The 20,599-nt window shown below is 51.5% G+C and overlaps 1 protein-coding gene across 7 annotated transcripts in view; it reads right to left on the bottom strand.

Moving 5' to 3' along the window:
- The window catches only part of LINGO1 (leucine rich repeat and Ig domain containing 1), a 197,160-nt gene that overhangs the window by 45,498 nt on the left and 131,063 nt on the right, over positions 1-20,599 (bottom strand). The window contains exon 2 of one of the 7 annotated variants that reach the window (XM_053595450.1): positions 14,721-14,806. The exons of the other annotated variants lie outside the window; for them this stretch is intronic. The gene's annotated coding sequence lies outside the window, so the exon portion shown is untranslated. The remainder of the gene's footprint in view (positions 1-14,720; positions 14,807-20,599) is intronic. 7 annotated transcript variants of the gene reach the window in all.

Genomic DNA, 20,599 nt, shown 5'->3' with positions numbered 1-20,599 from the left:
CAGCTGGGAAAAGCTGGCCTCAGCTGGGAGATTTATAATGGAAGCCTCCCAGATCAATTACTGTATTACAGGCAGCCTGACCTTGAAAGCTGGCTGGCAGGAGAGGCTGGGGTCGGGTGGGAGGGGCTGGTGGGTAGGGCTGGGTGGGGACAGCCTAAGAGTAGCTGCTCAGCCTCCTCCAGCAGGGGGTGCCCTGGGGAAGCAGGAGAGAGGAAAGGGGGCAGGCCTGGAATCTCACCATTATTGCACATTCTGTTTAAAATGGTTAAAGTCTCTGTAAGAATGCAACAAACCCTTCCCCACCCTGTACTCCAGGAGGAGTGCATCGGACCGTTCTTCCAGAGAAGAGGAGTCAGCACAGTTATTTCTCTGCTCTGAGCTCCCACCTCCCTACCTGCAAAGTGGAGATGCTCACCCCAGCTTCACTCACACCACAGTGTTCCTCTGAGGCTCCCGGTAAATAGACCTCTATGTGGGCTCTGGGACATGTCCAACCTGGCTCAGAGTCAGGATTGTGGCCAGAGTGCCCAGGCAGAGGTCCAGCCACAGTGAGACTCGGTTTCTTCAGATGGCCTGTACAATGACCCTCGTGCCAAGGGACTTCCTAAGGGGTGCCCTGAGATCCTGAGGTGATGGTGCCCAGCCTGGAGCCCTACCCTCTTGGGCATCTTCTGGGAGATCAGTGAGCCCCCAGGGGAGCAGAGTCCCTGCTGCTTTCCAAATGCCTGACATGGTTTGAGGGACAGCAGCCGGACTCTCTACACCAGTGGTTCTCAACCTTCCTAATGCCGTGAGCCTTTAATACAGTTAACTGTGGGTCACGACCCACAGCTTGAGAACCGCTGCTCTACACTAAGAGGTGGGATGGAGCCTTGGAGGAGGGAGAGGTTTGCCTCCCGCTCTTGTAATCTCCCCTGTTCCTCAACATTCTTCCCTTAAGTTCCTGCCAATTAGAAATTCACTGGGTTAGTGTCTTTATGAAATGACTTAATTTATATGCTGTGTTTAGAACAGTGCCTTCCTGGCCTGGGTACAAAGTGAAGAGTGGAGGCTCAGTAGCCTGTAAGGGCTGAGGGCCTTCCCTAGTTTTCCAGATGTCTAGTTCAGGACTAGTGAAAGGCAGAGGGAGAAAAGAGACCCCTGCCTAGAGCGCAGACCTCTTCCCAAGATGGCAGGGGAGAGGAAGGCGGGGGTCTGGGCTGCAACTGTGCCTGGTGCCTGCTCATCACGGTACTGGGCACTGCCAAGAGAGTTTGGGGAGACCGGGATGGGTTCGGGGTGATTATGGGCAAACAGAGTGGAAAATGAAGCTCTTCGGCTGGCAAATGAGTTTAATAAAAATGAGATGGGCAGAGGCTGTGATGAGAATGGCAATGCTGGGCAAAGGCAAGCGGGTTTTCTAACAGGCATGGGAGGAAAGGTTGGGGTGGGTCAGCTTTACCCCTTGCCATCAGGAGCTAGCCATGTTGCAGGATTGGTGCCCAAGTCCCCAGATCCACCCAGCACCAAGAAAACAGAGGAACAATTGGATTGACCAGGTGGTGAGATGTGGTGAGATGAAGTGAAAGCATGAGGGACTGTAGTCAGACTTGTAGAAGCAATTCTTGGGACAGCATAGAAAGCATAGGGAAGGCTGGGAAATCCAGTAGACAAGCATTTGCCCCTCCGAGAGAGCATTTGCCCCCTGGCTCTGCCTCAAGGCAGCAAGAAAAGCCTCTTCACTGAGGCTGTTTGAAGATCCTTCCAGGGCAGGCTTCCCTTTGCGCCTCAGTTTGCATGTCTTGAAATGGGGATAACAGTGCCTTGCCAAGGTCATATGGGGCTCCAAATATGTCCCAGAGCCAATCACTGTCCATTCCCCAGATTAGGCCACTGTCCCTGAGGGCAGGGCAGCCGGCAAGCCCTTCTTTGGCCCAAGGACGCAAACACTGCAGGGTGAACAGTCAGCCCCATGCCTCACACCACCCTAAACATGGCTGCCTTCTCCCTGTGCCCTGATATCCTCACCTTCTGCTTCTTTTCCCCCTCCTGTCCTTCCCAGATGGGATTGTACAAATTGGGACAGAGTGGTCCTCAACACATAGGCGAACCCTCTACCTTTGCTGGGCCTCAGTTTCCCTTTCTGGATAATAGCTGTGCTGACCCAGAGAGTCTGGAAGACTCTGGGGAGAGGGGAGAGTATTTTCTCCAATTATGCCTCAATCCTCACAAACTGTTCCTGCCCAGGATGCTGCCCATACCCCACCATGCCCAGTTACCTTCCTACCCAGGCTCCTCCATGGCCTCTGCGTGGGGAGAGAAGGCGGCGAGGGTTAGACAGGAGCTGCCTCCAGGACAGTAACCGACTGTCAAGCTGGTGGACAGACTGAATGCCCCCTTTCTAGCTTCTTACCTACTGACCTAGGAGGACACGCATGTGAGTGTGCCTGTGTCCCTAGCTCTCAGGGCTCCCTGTGCATACACTGAGTAAGGCCAGGTTAGCAGAGGGAAGACATTGTGCTGGCAGCTCCTGTCCCCTGCTCCTCCCCTGCCCCAGCTCCTGAGCACAGATGGCTTCTGAGGAAGCAGGGGAGGTCCAGTGTCACCCCCTCTCAACCTGACAGGCCTTTGAGGATCTGTCTCACCTCCATAAGCCTCAAGTCCTGGGCTAAGGCCACCCCAGTGGCCTCTGATAGTCCCTCCTTACATGTAGCTTAAGTCAAGTCAATTATCTATTCCTTCACTTAACAAACATTCTCGACACCATGGTCATGGCCTGGTGGAAGGAAGGAAAAGTCTATTGTGTCACCTGAAAACCAGGGCAGGTGGGTGTGGGAGGAAGGAAGTGACTTTGGTGTCCTTACAGGGTGAAGGTTTGGGAGGTTTCCAAGGTCCCTGGGTAGCTTACACCATGGCAATTACCCATGATCAAGTTTTCTCAGCTAAATAAGGCCTGGTTCAGAGAGAAAACCTCACCACCTCCCTCTGCCACACAGTCCAGTGACTATTTCCCTGAACTTAATGGTGTGAGGAACCCCTACCCTGGGTGTGGGTCTTATCTAGGGGACTGATCTAACCACTCAGGGCTTTAGCTAAGTCCTCACCCATCCTACCTGTAAGCTCCATCCTGAAATGGCAGTGGTATCTTTAGCTGTTTCTCTGCCCTTCTCCCAGAAACCCCTTCCCGCCCCTCAGGCATCCTACCCAGACCCCACGCTCTGCCACACGACATCAAATCCCAGGTTAGGGGTCTCCCTCTGTGTTCAGGCACTCTCTGTGTGGGGTTGCTATTACATGGCCTCAGTGCCAGAGAGGTGGGTCTTCCAACCCGCTCTGCCCCTTGTCCCCAAACACCAGGGGCTGAAGTTTGGAGGGTCTGGGGGGATGGGGAGAGCTTCTGTCGCCCTTCATGCAATCAGCTGAGTGTGGGAGAGAGGGGCCTGGTCAGGGTGATGCTCAGGCCCAAGAGTGGGGTTGCCTGGACAGGAAGGCCAGAAAGGGACCAGACAGGGTCAGCCCAGAGTCCCACTATAGGGCGTCTCTAGTAGCCTGGGGTAGGACGGGGGCAAACCTCGGCCTTCAGACCACAGCTAAAGCTTGCAACAGTAAGCGTCTGTGGGGATGGTAGGGAGATGCCACAGAGCCTTCCCTGGGAGACTGACCCAGATTTCTCTCTCTCCCTCCCTTCTGCCACACAAGCACTGAAAGAGAGAGACTGAGAGAGACAGCACACATACACATTCTCAGCCCTGGCAGGCAGAGGGGTGGTAAGGGAGGCGGCTTGCTGGAAGCTCTGGGAAATGAGAGAGAAATCCTCCCTAAATCCCTGGCCACTGTCACTAATAGCTGAAATATGCTCTTGACAACAAGGTGAAAGTCCCTGGATCCTTGGGCCTGGCCTCGCTGCCAGGAGCTGCAGCCCCAGGCCTGTCTGTTAGGGAGACCTAGGCCTTGTGTCTAGGGGTCATGCCTTCCTGACATCTCCTTTCTTAGGCAATGCCCTATAGGCTCCCAGATGTGTCCCCGAGATGAGGGCTATGTGAGTGGTGTGGGGTACCTACCTGTCAGGATCCCCTAGCAGGCACTTAGGGGAGGGAGCTTGCACACAAAAGAACTGGAGGGCTCCTCCTAGCCTGAGCTATCTCTGTGATACCAGCTTCTACCCACAGTGCCTGCCTCCAGGAGCCCCCACCCCTCTGAGCTGGCTGGGACTGTCTCCAGGAGGTCCACCTCAGGAGGAGCTTGGGAGGGGCTGAGGAAGGCTGGGCCCAGGCCTAAGAGCAGCAGGTTCTAGAGAGTCTGGCTATGGTGAAAGAGAAAATGTGTGTCCCTGAGGGACTGGTGTCTGTGCCCGGGGCGGTTGTGCACGCATGAATTCTACTTCCAGGGACAACTCCTTCAAACATGCGGACACGCAGCTGTACAGACAGAGCACACACGCAGAGACCTGCATGCATAAGCAGACGCAGGCCTATCCACACGTGAGCATAAGTGTGAGCTTGTACAAAGGTGGGGACACAGCTGGGTATGCAAGTGGACACACGTGTACTGGCCCGCGCACACGTGAGCACCAGCAGGGAGTGCCAGGTTCCCTTGCAGGCTACTCTGGTGCCCATAAGGTATGTGAAAGAAATTTTCCCCAGAGACCAGCCAAATGCTTGGAAAGCTTCTGGAGGTGAGTCTGGAGGGAAGTCCACTCCTCCTGTTCTAGGCCCTCTGCTCTACCTCCTCTCCAGACAGGCCTCTCTGCTGGGCCATGCATGGCTCACACCTGGCTCCTTCCCTAGTCCCTAAGAGCTGGAACCTTGCTCCTTGCTGATGAGCCCAATGTCCTGCCAAAGGGAGAGAGAATCCTTATGATTTCCCATTGCTTGTGTGAGACTCTAGGCAGAATCTTCCCCTAGATTCTGGGATGTCTGGGCCTCAGTCTCCTTCTGTCCATTGGAAGGGATGCTCTGAGGGTCACAGGTTTCCCATGGTCAGGCCCGGCCCAGAGCATCTATTTCCTAAGCCCAAGACAGCTTCCCAGCTGGGCAGGGTGCCCTTTGTCCTCACACAGCCCCTCCACAGGTAGTTGGCTCAGCCTCCATGCTGGGAACACCACCCACAGACACTGACCTGCCCACGCCTCATCCTACACCAGGCAGGAAGGGAGAAATGCTGGGTGGCACACTTCCAGCCTTCCTGGCAGGAGTCCTGGGCCTGCTCTCAGCCTCAGAGCCTTTGCATAGGCTATTCCTTTTGCCTGCAAGCTTATCCCTCTCCATTAGCCTGAAAATGCCAGCTATTCCCTAATAAGTCTGTTCCAGTGTTTCCTCCTCTATGTAGCCTTCCTCCCTCATTCCACCAGCCCCACTCAGTGCTCTGGGTTGGCACTCCGGTAATGCGTCCACCCCACTAGGCTGTGGGCTTCCCCAGGGTGCAGCTAGGCCCTGCTTACCTCAGTGTGCTGAGAGCCTCCAGAAGGCCTGGCTCCAAGCACCAAGCATCTGGCAAGTGCTGGCTGCATGAATGAATGAATGAATGATGTGAACATCCTTGCCAATCCCCTGCTGTGAGTTGAGATACAAGCTTCCAAGGTGTCCTATGAGGAGGGCTCTTTGGTGGGCAGGGTGGCCTCCCTGTGCCTCAGGGAGCCTTCTGGTTGGAGGTTCACCCCTCGTTCAGCAAATACCCTTAGTGGAGGTCCCTGTTATAAGGTTTGCCCCTCATTCAGCAAACACCCCTGGTGGAGGACCCTGTTCTCAGAAAGTGTGCAGTTCTCCTGGGGACAGCACACTCTCACCAGAGAAGATGGAAGGAGACTTGGAGGCCTGTGGAATGCAGAGTTAAGAGTGTGTTGTCACCACTGCCCTCATTTACCATAGGCCACCACTGGGCTGGGTGGATGGCCCTTGGCTGCCCTAGGGAGCTCACAGGGAAGAGACGTAGGTACAGAGAATGACTTGGGGCTAAAGCTAGAGGCAGAGAAGGGAGGTCTGTGGTCCCAAGCAGCTAATTTCCTTGTATGTCAGTTTTCTTTATCTATAAAATGGGGCAATAAGTGTATCTACCTCTAGGGTTATGAGGATCAAATGCTCGTAAGATGCCTTGAATAGTGCCGGGCACATCATAAGCACTCTAGAAACAAGACGTGCCACAGTACTTTTTGGTCATTAGTTCAGAGTAGTCCCAGACCAGGCTGACAGCACAGGAGGTGGGGATGTCAAGGGCCAGGAACGGCCTCTTTGAATGATCATTGGCTTGGCTTCCTCTGCTCAAGGAAGTGAAGGATCTAAGGACATTTGGGTGTAAGGACACCAAGACAAGTGACATGGTTGGGGGAGAGGATTCTGACCCAAGAATTCCCTGGAGGAGAGGAAGAGGGGAAGCCTGAAGGGGGTAGGTAAGGAGTTTCTGCTGTGGGAGGACAATCCTAGCCCTCCTGCTGCTCTTAGGGGGGAGGTGAAGAGGGTGCAGTACCAGCAGGAAGGGGCTGTGTAGCCCTGAGTATGGCCAGCACAAGGCAGGGGAGGGCCTTCCCCACTGGAGGAGCTATGTGGGAGCCCCCCCGGCTGAGTGCTGTGTGTCTTCCCAGAGACATGGAGGTCCTCTAAGGGCCACACCATCCTGGCAGAACATGGGGGAAGGAGGCAGTTTGGGGATACCCCAGACAAGGGGTGCACCTAGTGGGCTGTGCTCAAGGAGAGCAGAGGCTGGTGTGGAAGGGGGTGGTTGTGGAGAGAGGGGAGGACAGTTGACTTTCTTCTCCTGCTCATCCTTCCTCTTCTCTTTCCCCCTACCTAAAGCCACCCCCACCCCCCATCAACCTTGTCAGGATGACATTAATGGGCTGGCATTAACAAGCCAAGCTCCTCCACTTGTCTGGAAGATCGAGCTTTAGCCTTGGAAGAATTGCTAATTACAGCCACAATAAGGAATATCAATGATGGACACCAATATTATTGCCTCCTTCATCCCTGCCTGTTTATTTGGAGATGAAAAGAGCCCTGGGGCTGTCTCTCCAGGATGCTGCTGATGAGTGACAATGACAGTTCCTTGTAGAGATGGGAGGAGCCTCCACTGGCTTCATTCATGAAACTGGGGGTTGTTTCCTCTGGGCAGGGTCCTAGGACAGGGCTGGACCTGCGGGGAGGGGACATTCACAGAGAGGAGGAAGCAGTGATCAGCTCCCAGCCCTGGTTCACCAAGTGACCACAGCCATGTCTGTTTGCCTCTCCGGACCTCACTTTCCTCATCTGACAATGGGTATAATAATTCTAGTCCTGCCTACCTTGTGCAATGTGTGTGTGTGTGTGTGTGTGTGTGTGTGTGTGTGTGTAGGTGGGTGAGTAGGTAAGTGAGTGCAAAGGCAGGACTTTAGAAGGGTGACTCATCATTCAAATATGGGGGCTTTATGGGAGACAAGCTGGAGGCACCAAAGAAGAGATTGACCAACTCAGCGAACTAGAGCAAATCCCTCCCCACCCACCCTACCAAGCACTCAAAACATGGTGGAAATCAAACACCAAAGCCAGAGAGCAGAGACATCATGGACAGCCACAAAAACACACTATATATGCCAGGGTGCATCACTGAGGCACACACAAACCGCAGTCAGGAACACACACATACAATGGCCAAGTTCATAAACAAAGGTGCACAGACTGGAAATAGTCAAGTACACACACATAAACATGCCCCGAACATATGGACACACATGGAAACAAATATGTACATGGCATAGTCTCTCTCTCTCTCTTACACACACACACACACACACACACACACACACACCACCTTAGGCCCAAATTTGGGTTCTTCCTAGCCTCCTGAACCTCTCCCTGCTGAGAAGGAAATAAAAAGCTCCATGTGGCCTTCAGGCACATGTGGCTGCCCAAGCTGTGGACCAGCCAAGCAGCAGTGATGAGGCTGGCTGGGGGTGAAGCCCAGCGTGGCCTGAATATTTCACAGGAGATTTTGCTCCACAGAAAATCCCTTCTTCGATTCTGTGCATGTCAGGGTATAATTACCCATTAGGTGGCAGAGCAGACACCTGAGCGTGTGTGCACTGAGTGCCATCCTCTGCCTCTGCCACAGGCCCATCCCATCTCTCACCTGCCTCCCTCCTGGTCCACAGGGAGGAAAACTGGAGCCACTCTGGGACCAGAGTGTCCTCTGCCCTAGGTCTTGAGGCTCTGCCAGGCATAGCAAGGGAGGGACCAAAGTTCCCCCATCTCCTCCCCTGGAACTTAAGGCCATGGCTTGTCTCACCTGCTCATCTTCCCCCTTCTCTCCAGCCCATCGAACTGTAGCTCCCTGAGTGAATGACAACAGACACAGAGGGAAGGTAAGCAGCAGAGGAAGGGAGAGAGGCCATCCAGACGGACTCTGGAGACCCTGGAATACTCTCTCTCATTCTTTTTGCCCTAGAAAATGTCTACTTAGGCTAGGCTCAGCTCAGGTGGCCTCTCCTCTGAGAAGGCCTCTAGGACACCTCCCAGAGCCTGGAGCTTTCTCTGGCATAGAATTCCTAAGGTCATGTGGCATGCTGGAGGCTGAATTGGGCAGAGAAGCCAGGCCTCCCCACCTGATGCAGCTGGTGGCCAGCCCCCGGATGGGCAGAGGAAGGTGGACGTGAGAAGGGCAGGCAGCTCTGCCTTTGCTTCCTGCCTCAAGGCCCCCAAACTCCTGGAGTCTCAGAATCAATCCACCTGCTGGATCTGGCCTCCATTCCCACTGGCAGACAAGTGGCACCCCTGGGCCCTCCAGCCCAGGCCCTGTCTGTTGGCCTTTCAGCCTTTGCGCACACAGGCCCCTCTTCCCAAAGCCTCTCTCAGGCTGGATCCTGGGCTCTAGGCACAGTGCTCCTCCCAGAAGTCTCATTTCATCACCACCTGCCCCTCCCATCAGCTCTCTCCCCAGCTAAGCCCCTGCAGCACCTTTGGGAGAGTGTACAGGTGAGTAAGAGGAGACAGCTGGAAGCCCTGGGTGGCAGGGTTACTCAGGACCAGGGCCAGCCTCCATCTAGCTAGAAGCAGGCCTAGTGTCTTAGGGTCTGACTGCCAGCCACCAGGAGCAAGGTCAGGGTTGGCAGACAAGGGAGGGGAGAGGAGAGAAGGGAGAAGAAAGGAAAGACAGAAGTGAGGGGGAGGAAAAGGGAAGAGATAGAGAAGGGGATTTAGGGGGCAAAAAGGAGGGGAGGAGGAAGAGGGGAGAGAGAGGCTGCTCTTAGTGCCAGGGGCCCGGGAGAGCTAAGCCAGAGTCTAATACAGGGACACAATAGTAGGGCAGCTGTTAGACAAATGAGATACAGATCAGTCCCCGCAGGCCACGCAAGGGGGGAAGGCAGTCCCTTTGAGAGGAACGCCAGCTTCAGACAAGCAATTCCATCTCCTTTCCAGTCCCCTTGTCCCACACTCCAGTGGGGCAGGAAGTGTCAGTGGGTGGGAAGGCAGTGCCCACCTGGTACTCAGCTGGGCCAAAGGAGCTCAGCTCCCCTCCTGGGTAATCTCTAGGATCAGACTTTCCTGACCTTGGTTATAGACCAAACCCTGACCCTGGGCACAAAGTAAACCTCAACCCTGGCAGGATAGACTGGCCCTCAGGGGACCGGAGGAGGCTCCAGATGGCTCATCGTCTCCTCCTACTCCTCAGGGCTAGGTGACAGATCTGGATTATGGGTGTCAGAGACGGGTCCTGGCTCTGAGCGACTGCTGGCAGCTGGGCCTGAAGTGGTTCATGGGTAGCTGATTTCCTGACCTTCCTGAGACCAAGCAATTGACATCCTCCTTGACAGCCAGGACACAGCAGGCGTCTAATAGTTGCCAGCTCCCTCCTTGACCCCCAGCCCCAAGTTTCCTCAGAGATGCTGCCACTCACCAAGCCCCATCCCAGAGCTCATCACCTCCCCCCTCCACACCAGCCAGCTCCTCTTTGGGGGTTGGGGGAGGAAGCTGTGAATCCCCAGTACCTGCCCCCCTTCCCCTCTCTCCTGGCCTTTTCCAGCCCTGATACACATCACATGGCCCCCATTCAGTGTCCTCAGCTGGCTGTCAGCTAATCCCTGCAGAGGTGTTAACTGATAATTAAGATGTTAGCTGTAAACTTAAGGTGTGATTCCCTGCCAGCAGTATTTTGGTTTTAAAAGGCTGCGTTTGGAAATAGGAAACCTTTAAGACCCAGTCAAATGGCAGGGAGGGATGTAGAATGGGGTGTGAGGGGTATTTTGTACCTGGAACCCCCTGAGCCTGTCCCTACAGGAGCCCAGGGCACTGCCTCACAGCACCATGGCCTATGAGGCAATGGCACTGGACACAATTAGAACACAAGTCTCTCTGAGACTCAGTTTCCTTATCTGCCATTGGGGAGATAGAATACCAATCTTGCAGAATTGTCGCACAAACTGACCCAGCTGCTAGGTAAGGTCCAGGAGGATCCTGAGCTCCAGTCCCTAACTGCCCTCTGCCTCTTGCCTCATTGAAGGTAACCATGTCAGCTTCCACCCCTCCTGCCTCCTCACATTACCCCCGATCAATCACCAAGTCTGTTTTCTCACCTAAATCTCTCCCCAGGCAAAAATCAATGGAATTGAATAGCAAGGCCTGGACAGACATGAGACTATGGGGACATTTAGCAGATGACAGGAATGGTGCTTCAGAGCTTCAGAGTGGTAGGGAAGGAACACATAATAAACAGTATCCAAACAACCAGCCAGTCATTTGGAAAAAACCCACTTAGATCCCTACCTCGAACCACATACATAAATGCATCCAGATGAACTAGAGGGTTAAACATTTTTAAATATCAGAAACAACTAGAAGACAATACAGGACAATATTTTTAAAACTTTGCAGTAAATAAGTCTAGAAACTCTAAGGGAAAAGAAGGCCAGACTTGATCACAGGACAATTTTAAACTTTTGAGGGGTTAAAAGGAACCCCATATATTTAAATGCAAGGAAAAAAAAAACTTGTGAAAAAGGATTTGCAACACATGACAGAAAAAGAGTTAAATCACTTAAACTCTTATAAATCAATTTCTTCTTGCAAATCAATCAAATGCATTTCACTGCCCCCTATCACTGAAACCAAGGTCACCTAGACCTCCCCACACTGAGGCAGTGATCAGTTCACAAAATGGACTCTACTCCCCTTCTCTGGCCCCTTTGACACATGCTTGAAACATGTCTGCCCTTGGCTTCCAGGACATCAGAACTGCCTGTTTCTTCTCCACCTCACTGCATGCTCCTTCTCCATCACCTTTTGGTTCCTCTTCAGCTACCTGACCTCTAACTGATGGAGGTCCTGGAGCCGGGTCGTTGGCCCTTCTCTTTTCTATCTATAGTCACTCCTTGGGTGCTCTCATGTAATCTCACAGCTTTAAATGTGCTATCTTTATGCTGATGGCCCCAAATTTGTATCTCCAGCCCAGAATTGTCCCCCAGAGTCCAGCCTTATATGCCCACCTGTCACAGTAGACCTGGCTGTCTATTGGCATCTCGCGTCTCACGTGTCTGCTGCCAGGCTGGTTCATGGGTGTGCAGCCTGGGCCCCAGATGTAGGGAGGCCGAGGCGGGGAGATTGCCTGAACTCGAGTTCGAGACTAGCCTGAGCAACAGCAAGATCCTGTCTCTACTAAAAGTAAAGAAACTAGCTGGGTGCAGTGGTGGGGGTCTGTAGTCTCATCTACTCAGGAGCTCAGGCAAGAGGACTGCTCAAGCCCAAGAGTTTGAGGCTGTTGTGAGCTATGATGATGCCACAGCACTCCACCTGGTATGACAGAGTAAGACTCTGTCTCCCCTACCAAAAAAAAAGAAAGAAATTCTTCATTCTTTTTTTAAACAAAAAGAATTTTTTGGTTCTTACCCCATTTTCATTGTGCTCTGGGTCCCACTCATTTTCTATCTGATCTTAGCTGCAGCTAAGCCCCTTCTCTCCCCACACCAAGCCCGCTCTTCCCTCCCCTCCCCATGCTGTCAGTGGCAACCCTGCCCTTCTAACTCCTTCTGAGTTACTCACGGCTCCCTTCTCTTCCTCACACACACTGTCTTATCTTGTCTTGTCTCATCAGCAAATCCTATTGGCTCTATTCTGAATGTGCATTTGGAATCCATCCACTTCTCCACCAAGACCCCCTGGTCCAAGCCTCTGCCACCTCCTCCCTAGATCATTGCAACAAGTACCCTCCTGACTGATCTCTGTGCTTCACGGCTGCGAGAGAGAGCTGGTTAAAATGCAATTCAGATCATTCCATGCCACTCTTTAGAACCTTCCATGGCTCCCTACCTCTCCCTGGGTAAAAGCCAAAGTTTTCCAGGTGGTCTGCAAGCCTGTGTGATCGGTTCCTGCTCCCTCTCTGGCCACATTTCCTGCTCTCTCTCCCTTGCTCCCTGTTCCAGCCACACTGGCTGTCTCACTGCGTGCCAACAGGCCAGATCTGCTCCTCCTGACTCAGGGTCTTTGCACTCAGTGTTCCCTCTATCTGGAACACTCTTCCCCCAGACATCCACTTCCTGCAGGCCTTCACTTAAATGCCATCTCTCAGTGAGGCCTTCCTCATGACCATATCCAAGCTGCCCGACACTTCCCATCCTTCTCCTCTGCTTTACTTTTTTCTCCTTAGCACATAACACCTGCTTACACACTGTATTTCATGTATGTACCTGTTTTCTGTGGCTGTCTCTCCTCCAGGAGAGCATAAGTTCCAAGGAGCAGGTGTTTTCTCTGTCAGTTTTGTTCACTGTTAGGTCTCTGACCAAAACAGTGCCCAACACATGGTCGGGACTGAATAAATGCTCACTAGATGAACAGACACATGCAAGGAAAAATGAGCAAGGGCCCTGAGAGGAACAGGTGATTCCAAATGCAGGAACAGAAATGGACAAAAAGCATACGCAAACATGTTCAACCTCATTAGCAGTCAAAGAAACGTAAAGTGAAAACTCCTTTTTACCTATCAGAGTGGCAGGGATTTCAGTGATTGATAAGCCAGTGGTTGGCAAGAATGAAGGATGGGCCTCTTATGCATAGTCGAAGGCACAGCTTTCTGGAAGGATCAACATAGACATGTGTGTGCCCTCTGACCCAGGCAGTCCAATTCCGGAAACATTCCCGAAAGACCCATAACACAAGTGCACACAGATGCACAAACCCAGAGGTTCCCTGAGTGAGGTTTATAAATAGCCAAATGCCAGAAACAATCTAAATGACCACCGACAGGATTAATAATTAATAAGCAATTACAGACTATCCATGCAATGGAAGTGAAAGGATAGGGAAGAACTCTACAGAAGAACCTGGGACACTAAGCGGAAAGGCAAGGATGGAGAGGTGTAACCAGGACACCAATGTCTGTCCTTTTAAGATATATTAATAAGTATGTAGAAAAAAGTCTAGAAGGATATATGTATACCAAACTGGTGGGTAATGTAACTTTTGATTGGAAAAGATGATGGGAAGGACTTGAACTGCATGCTTTAAATACCAAAGGGTGGCTGGAGAGATAGACAGCATACAGAGAATGCATTACCTTAATAATCAGGAAAACCATTCTGCTTAACGAGAAAACATATCTTTGGGCTCCCCAATATTAAACGATGCAGAAATAGGCCACTCCAAGCCCTTCAATATCCAACCCTGCCTTGTCTGTTACCTCTACCCCCACCTGGCACCCCCATGCACTCTGAGTTCCAAGCTCATGAAGCAGTTTTCCGTTCCTGGCTCCTTCCACAGCTCCACGCCTCACAGCTCTGTTCACAAGCACAAAGACCCAGCTCACCTTCCCGGGATCTCCTCAGCCCGGACCCTGCTGCCAGAGGGCCAGGCAAGAACACCACAGCACTCCAAAGGCCAGGACTGCTGTCCCCCACCACCGGGTGAAAACCTCCAAGTCTCTGCCCCAGGATCAGCCTGCAGGGTCTGGGGGATCAGGAAATGCCCATCGATTGTGCCTGAGCAGGCCCCTGGCTCCAGGACACCCACCACGGGCTCCTCAGCTGATCTGAGGAGGCCAGGGTAGGCCCAACAGAGAGGACTAGCCAGAAAAGGAGGGAGCCTGGGAGCTCAGGCCCCTCGCCCAGGGTCACCAGATTTGGCAAATAAATTGTATGTGCCATTTGGGACATAAAAAACTATTTGCCTGATTAAAGATAAAATTTAACTGAACATCTGTGTTTTTCCTGGCAATCCTAGCCCCCACTGTATCCCAGCTGTTGGAGACTTGGCACCAGGCAGAAAGCCTTCACCTGGGAGGCCCAGGAACAGCAGAAAAATGCCTCTTCTGACCCACCGCCAAGAGAACCTGGAGTCAAGTTAGGCTCAGTCCTGGTGCTGGGCAGAGCACCCCAACCCTGGGTTGTCCTGCAGAGAGCTGGGAACTTCCAGACTAAGCACCAGCAGGCACTGTGCTTGGCAGAGGCAGCAGAAAGCCAAGTGACAGCAGAGGGGGCTGAACAGAGGCTGCAGAACCTCCTGCAGCCAGAGCTGGGTGGTTGTGCAGCACAAAATAGGTCCTGAGTGGTGCAGACAGTGGGCTCGGAGTGGCCTGGGGTTGCAGCCTGGTGAGGAGAGAAGGGATGGCTGAGGTGGACTGCCTCTGTTCCCAGAGGTCAGGAACTTTTCCACTGGAGACCCCACATTGTGTCCCCTACTATTAGCCCAGTAGGGGTTGATATGCTTAGGGCCAGCTTGGGTCAAGGGACCTGGTCCTCACACCTGAAGTAGAGGCATGAGGCAGGGTGATCCGACCATGCTCTCCCCTACCTGGGTCAGATGGTGCGAGGAGGCAAACAGACTGGCCTCTAGGGGTCCGGGGAGCTGTAGCCTGTCCGTCGCAATCCCAGCATGCACTGTGGGGGGAAGAGCAGGAAGGTTAGTGTGGGCCAAGTGAGGGCTTCCTGCTACCACGGGGCGGGCCCACCTCAGCATGAGGTCCCCAAGGCAGATGCCCACTACTCAGCCCACAGGACTCAGTACTACCCCCCACCCCACAGCATGGGCCTCTCTGCCCCTTCCCCAGTACCACCCAGTGGCCAGTCCCTGACAGATTACACCCCTCTGGAGCATGAACCCCCTGACCTTGCCTTCAAGGCCCTGTCCAGTCCCCTGCCTTCTCACTGTCTCTCAATGTCCACCATAGATCAGCTCTACTTCTGCAAGTTTTACTCACACTCACAACTACACAGGGAGCCAACCCCGCCCCATTCTCTCTGAGGTTCCCAGAACTGTCCTTCAGGTCTGTGCCTGGACTCCTGAAAGTGTTACTCACATGTCTTCAGCCCCAGCACCCCTTAACGCAGGATGTCTGGTTTTGGCCCCACCACTCCTGTAACACCCTTTGCGAGGTCTCCGAGGACCCCATCTGCACCCTCAGTTCTCCCATTTCAGCCTGTGGCTGACCCCCACCATGGGAGCACTCTCTCCTGGTGACCCCCAATGCTTCCTCATTCTTTATCCAATCCCATCACTCCTTCCAGACATGGACATAGCCACTGTCCCCTTCCGCCCTCCTCCCTCCTGGATCATACTGATGACACTCACACTTCAGGCACACTCAGAGGTGGGTGAGGCCCCTTAACCAGGACTACATGGCACTGCCCACACTGGCCTTGACCCACCATCCACTCGCCTCCCCTCCTGGCGACATAACCACCTGCTTCCTTTTCTTCAACTAGGTCTCAGCTCAAGGCACCTCCTCAGAAAGCCTTCCCCAACCCCTGTGTGAGCAGCCCCTCGTACCATGTCACACTGCCTGTTTCAACAGTCCCACATGGAGCTTCCTTCCAGTCAGACTTACTGAGGTATGATTAACCTACAGTAAGATGTACCCTTAGGGCACAGTCCTATGCTTTTTGACAACTACGTACAGCCATGTAACCACTAGCACCATCAGAGTATAGAATGATTCTATCATCCCCCACAACCTCTGTGTGCTACCCACCCCACCGTGTGTATGGTCCACTCCCCCACCCCCAGTCCCTAGCAACCACTGATTGGTCTTCTGTCCCTGTAGTTTTGTCTTTTCCAGAGTGTCATACAAATGGAGTCATCTTGATGTAGCCTTCTGAGTCTGGGTTTTTTTCTGGACCTAGCATAATGTATTTGAGATTTATCTGTGTTGTTTCTTGTATCAGAATTTCATTCTTTTTTATTGCTAAATAGTATTTCATTATTTATCCATTCAGCAGGTAAAGGACATTTGGGTTATTTCCAGTGTGGGGAGATTATGAATAAAGCCACTATAAATATTCACATACAAGTTTTTGCATGAATGTAAGTTTTTATTTCTCTTGGGTAAGTATCTAGCAGTAGGATTGCTGAGTTGTAGGGTAGGCATATTTTTAACTTTGTAAGAAACTGCCAAGCTGTTTTCCAAAATGGCTGTACCACTTTGTATTCCTGCCAACAACCTATGAGAGTTCCAGTTGCTCTGTATCCTTGCCAACACTTGGTATTGTCAATTTTTTAAAGTCAATGTAATGATATATAGTGGTATCTCACTGTGATTTTAATTTGCATTTCCCTAATGACTAATGGTGATAAGCATCTTTCCATATGCCTGATTTTTTCAGTGCCATTGCTATTTGAAATTATCATCTTAATTTAATTATTTACCTGTTTATTTTCCATTATATGTAAGAGCAGAGACCTTGACAGTCTTCAAATATCTAGAAATTTTTTTTTTTGAGACAAAGTCTCACTTTGTTGCCTTTGGTAGAGTGCTGTGGCATCATAGCTCATAGCAACCTCAAACTTTTGGGCTCAAGCAATCCTCTTGCCTCAGCCTCTTGAGTAGTTGGGACTACAGGCGCCTGCCACAACACTCAGCTATTTTTAGAGAGCAAGGTCTTGCTCTTGCTCAGACTGGTCTGGAAGTCCTGAGCTCAGGCAATCCACCCACCTCAGCCTCTCAGAGTGCTAGGATTACAGGCATGAGCCACTGCACCTGGCCCCTAGAATAATATCTGGTATTGAATAATGATGATGATGATGATGATGATAGTAGTGGAGTGGTGGTAGCTAACATTCATAGATCCCTTATCATTTGCCCAGCACTGTTCTGAGCACTTTGCAAATATTAACTCATTTCATCCTCACAAGCACTCTAAAAGATACAGATGCCATCAATACTCCACTTTACAGAGGAGAAAACCAAGGCAGAGAGCAGTAACTAGCCCAAGGTCACACAGCTAATAAGGGGATGAGCCAAGCTCTGATCCCAGGTGTTCTGGAGTCAGAATCTGTAGCTGTAATGGGGACATTACATGGCCCACAGCAACCACTTGATAAACCCCAGGTGGAGAGAATAACCAGGAAGTCGTGGCCTTGGCTCTTCCAAAACTCTTGCTCTGAGAGTGGTCCTGCAACAACCTTTGAGCCAGAGTATTCTACTGCTTGCTGAATGTCAGCACATTTCCCTGGCATTTTCCTCAACCCCTTTACAGTTAGTTGAGCCATATGAGAAGTTCTAGCCAGTGGGCTGTGAACAAAAGTGATGCATGTCACTGCTGGGTCAAAGCATTTAAGAGCCAGTGTGTGACTCTACCATTTTTTAAAAGAGGCAGCTATATAAGACAGAGCATCTAGCAGCCTGAATCCCTGAGTGACTGTGTGGACCAGAGCTCTCCCACTCCCTGCTTCCCACACTGTGTGTATAACGTGATTTTATGTGGTAAAGGAGGAAAGAAGAAGGAAACCTTTGTTGCATTAAATCACTCAGGGCTCAGAGAGTATTGTTAGTGCATCCCACCCTTCCTGTCCTACTGGGCCCCTGGGGGCACCGCAACCTTACTGTATTTGGCTAGAGGTAAGTTTGGGTGACTCTCTTGGTGAGAGAATTAAGCCCCATTTGGGAGCCTCTGAATAAGATTTCAGTGGGGGGATAGAACAATTTCAGTCTCCAAACTGGAGAGTTCCCTCTCCACAAGGAAAAGGGGAAGCTTCCCGCTGGATCCAACAGTAGAGCAATCCCCACATGGAGAAAGGAGACGTGGGATGAGGCAGGTGGCACGATAGCTGAGGCCTTGGCCTACACTCAAGGTCCTGAACTTGACTTTACAGCAAAGGCTAGGGCATCTCTAAAGCTTTTCTCTTGACTCAGCTCTCTGAAAGCCTCTGCATCCCCCAACTCATCTGGCCTGGATAGACAACTCAGGGGAAAAGGAAAACTCCTACACGCCTTGGAGCTGCAAGCTTAATTGTAGGTTAATATTCTGAGCTTATTGGCATTGTACTTTGGCAATTATCACTTCAAAATGCTGTGTGCTCCTGTGCGGCGGCACAGGGGATGGGGAGAAGAGGCAGCGCCTTCAGATAGCATGGGCACTAGCAGGTGACCATGGGAGAGCTCTTTATGTTTACAAATGCTCCTGTGACTTCTTACTTTTCCTAGGAAGTAAGACTTGGATATACACCCTCCTCCCAAAGCTGGTACAATCCAGCTGCTTTGAGGCCATTAGAAAGCATCTTCTGTCACTAGGGCTTTTGGGCAAACTCAACAAGTTTTTTGCATGTGACTGCTTGATACTGATATCAACACTTACCTTTTCGCATCTAAAGGCCTGATTTTGAACTCTGGCCAGGGGAGCTGACCACTGTAGCACACTGCACAGCAATGTGTGTGTGGTAGGGGAGGGGGCTTGGGCTGGAGGAGGGGTGGGGATTATTTAAAGTGAAGAAACCCCTGGGACAAAGGCAGGCTTAGTGGGACCTGGGGACCCGGGGACCTTGGCTTCCAGAAGAGCAGCTGAGCTGACCCTCTCACAGGCTCTGGGGCTTGGGAGGTTGCAACCGAAGTGTTGCTGTGCCTCCGGGGAGGACTGAACTAAGTTCCACCACCCTTTTGGTTAAAAATAAAATGGTGTTTGATTGATATGGTACAACTGAGAAAAACCATACAGGGAAACAGGTAGAAACTGCTCCTTTCTTTACCATGATGATTTACTTGGGGATTTATTTTGATGATGAGAAGTCTATAGTGATAAGTTCGGTGACTTCTGTGGGTTTCAGTTTTGTTTTATTTGTAAATATCTTCTGCAATTTTCTGTGAGGCTTTTTTGCGGGTGGGGGTAAAGGAAAAGTTTGCAATTGGATACAGGCCTGAGGTTTTAACCCAATTTGGATACGTTGTATCCATGTTCATGGCTACAGGATTTGCTTAGATATGCTTGAGATAAGAGATTGGTCAGGGATCCAGGGATCCAGAGTCAGCTGAGCTAGGGTCAGCTCAGACCCTCAGCTCTGAAGCACACCTCAGTGTCCTCCCTCAGGGAGAAAGGGGTTTATAGTCTGATTCACAGACGTCTGGGTAATGTTGGGATGAATGCACAAGCTTATGGAAAATGCCTGACTAGAACTGCTTTGGGGGAGGAGTCCCTGAGTACAACATGAATCGTTTTCGCTTGAATGGTTTTTGCTGATTGATTGAGTTTTAATTCACTGCCTGGCAAAGGTTTGGGGGCTGGAAACAGAGGACAAAGGTTCAGAGGCAAATGGTGCAAGAAGTCCCTATGGGAAAATTGAGGGAAAGAAGGGACAGGTGGAGGGAGAACGGCGGGGTAGGAGGAAGGAACGCAGCCTGGACCCCAAGGTGAGGAGTGTCATTTTCATAATCGTTATTGTCATCACAGATAGCACCCAAGGAGCCCTCTTAGGTGAAGCACCTTACATGTGTGAACTTCCCACAGACACTGCTGAGCCTTGTTCTCAGGAGGGGGAAGGCGATGTGCACAGAGGTGAAACAACTTGTGAGGAACGGGGCCGTGTATCAAACCAAGCCAGCCCGGCTCCAGCACTGGTCCCTAAGAGTCCCTGATGAAACCGGGATGGTTGTGTTAGAAATGAACAGAAGCTTCCCGATGCCATTGGCAGGAATTCTGTCCGTGGGTGGTCATATCTAAGTTGGCAAAAAATTCCTCTTTCTGCCACTTACTAGCTCTGTGACCTTCAGCAAGTTGCTTCACCTCTCTGGGTCTGGTTCATAGGGGAGCAGAGATTAAAGAGTGAGCATGTGCGTGTACAGTGTCTCATACCAGACTTGACAGGGACTAGACATTCCACAAAAAACAGATACCCTCCCCCCCAGCCACGGTACAGATGCAGTCTCCACGTGTGTGCTCATATGTATACGTGTCCCTGCCAAGGTGAGCGCTCGTGCACCTGTGTGCATTTCCTTTCCTAGTCCTATCCCAACTCAGTGTTTTGGTGGCATCAGCAGTCCCCCCAGCCAAATACCCAAGGATCACTCTGGAATCCTCCCTCTGTCCCTCTCTTATCCTCATGTCCTATCACCATGGTCAGCCAACTCCTGAGTATTTCTCACCCACACACAGGCACAAGGGTCTCGGCTGCTTTCCTCCTTCCCCACCCCCCTGCACACGGTGGCGATCACAAATATGACCTCATCTCACTCCACTTAAAACCCTTACAGGAAGCCTCTCCAGGCCAGACGTGAAACTCAGAAGCCCTGAGGAACAGTCTGACGGACTTGACTCGATAAAGATCTAAAGCCTCTATATGGCCAAAGATACCACAAAGTTAAAAAGACAAACAGCAGACATGGGAAAATATTTCCAACAGACCAAAGTTTTAAAAATTTCTAATATACTAAAAGCTCTTTTATATCAATAAGAGAAAGACAAAAA

The sequence above is a fragment of the Nycticebus coucang genome, chromosome 6, assembly GCF_027406575.1.
Source record: "Nycticebus coucang isolate mNycCou1 chromosome 6, mNycCou1.pri, whole genome shotgun sequence".
Taxonomy (NCBI): domain Eukaryota; kingdom Metazoa; phylum Chordata; class Mammalia; order Primates; family Lorisidae; genus Nycticebus; species Nycticebus coucang.
Note: the sequence above shows the minus strand (reverse complement) of the source record. Positions and strands in the feature narration are given on the sequence as shown.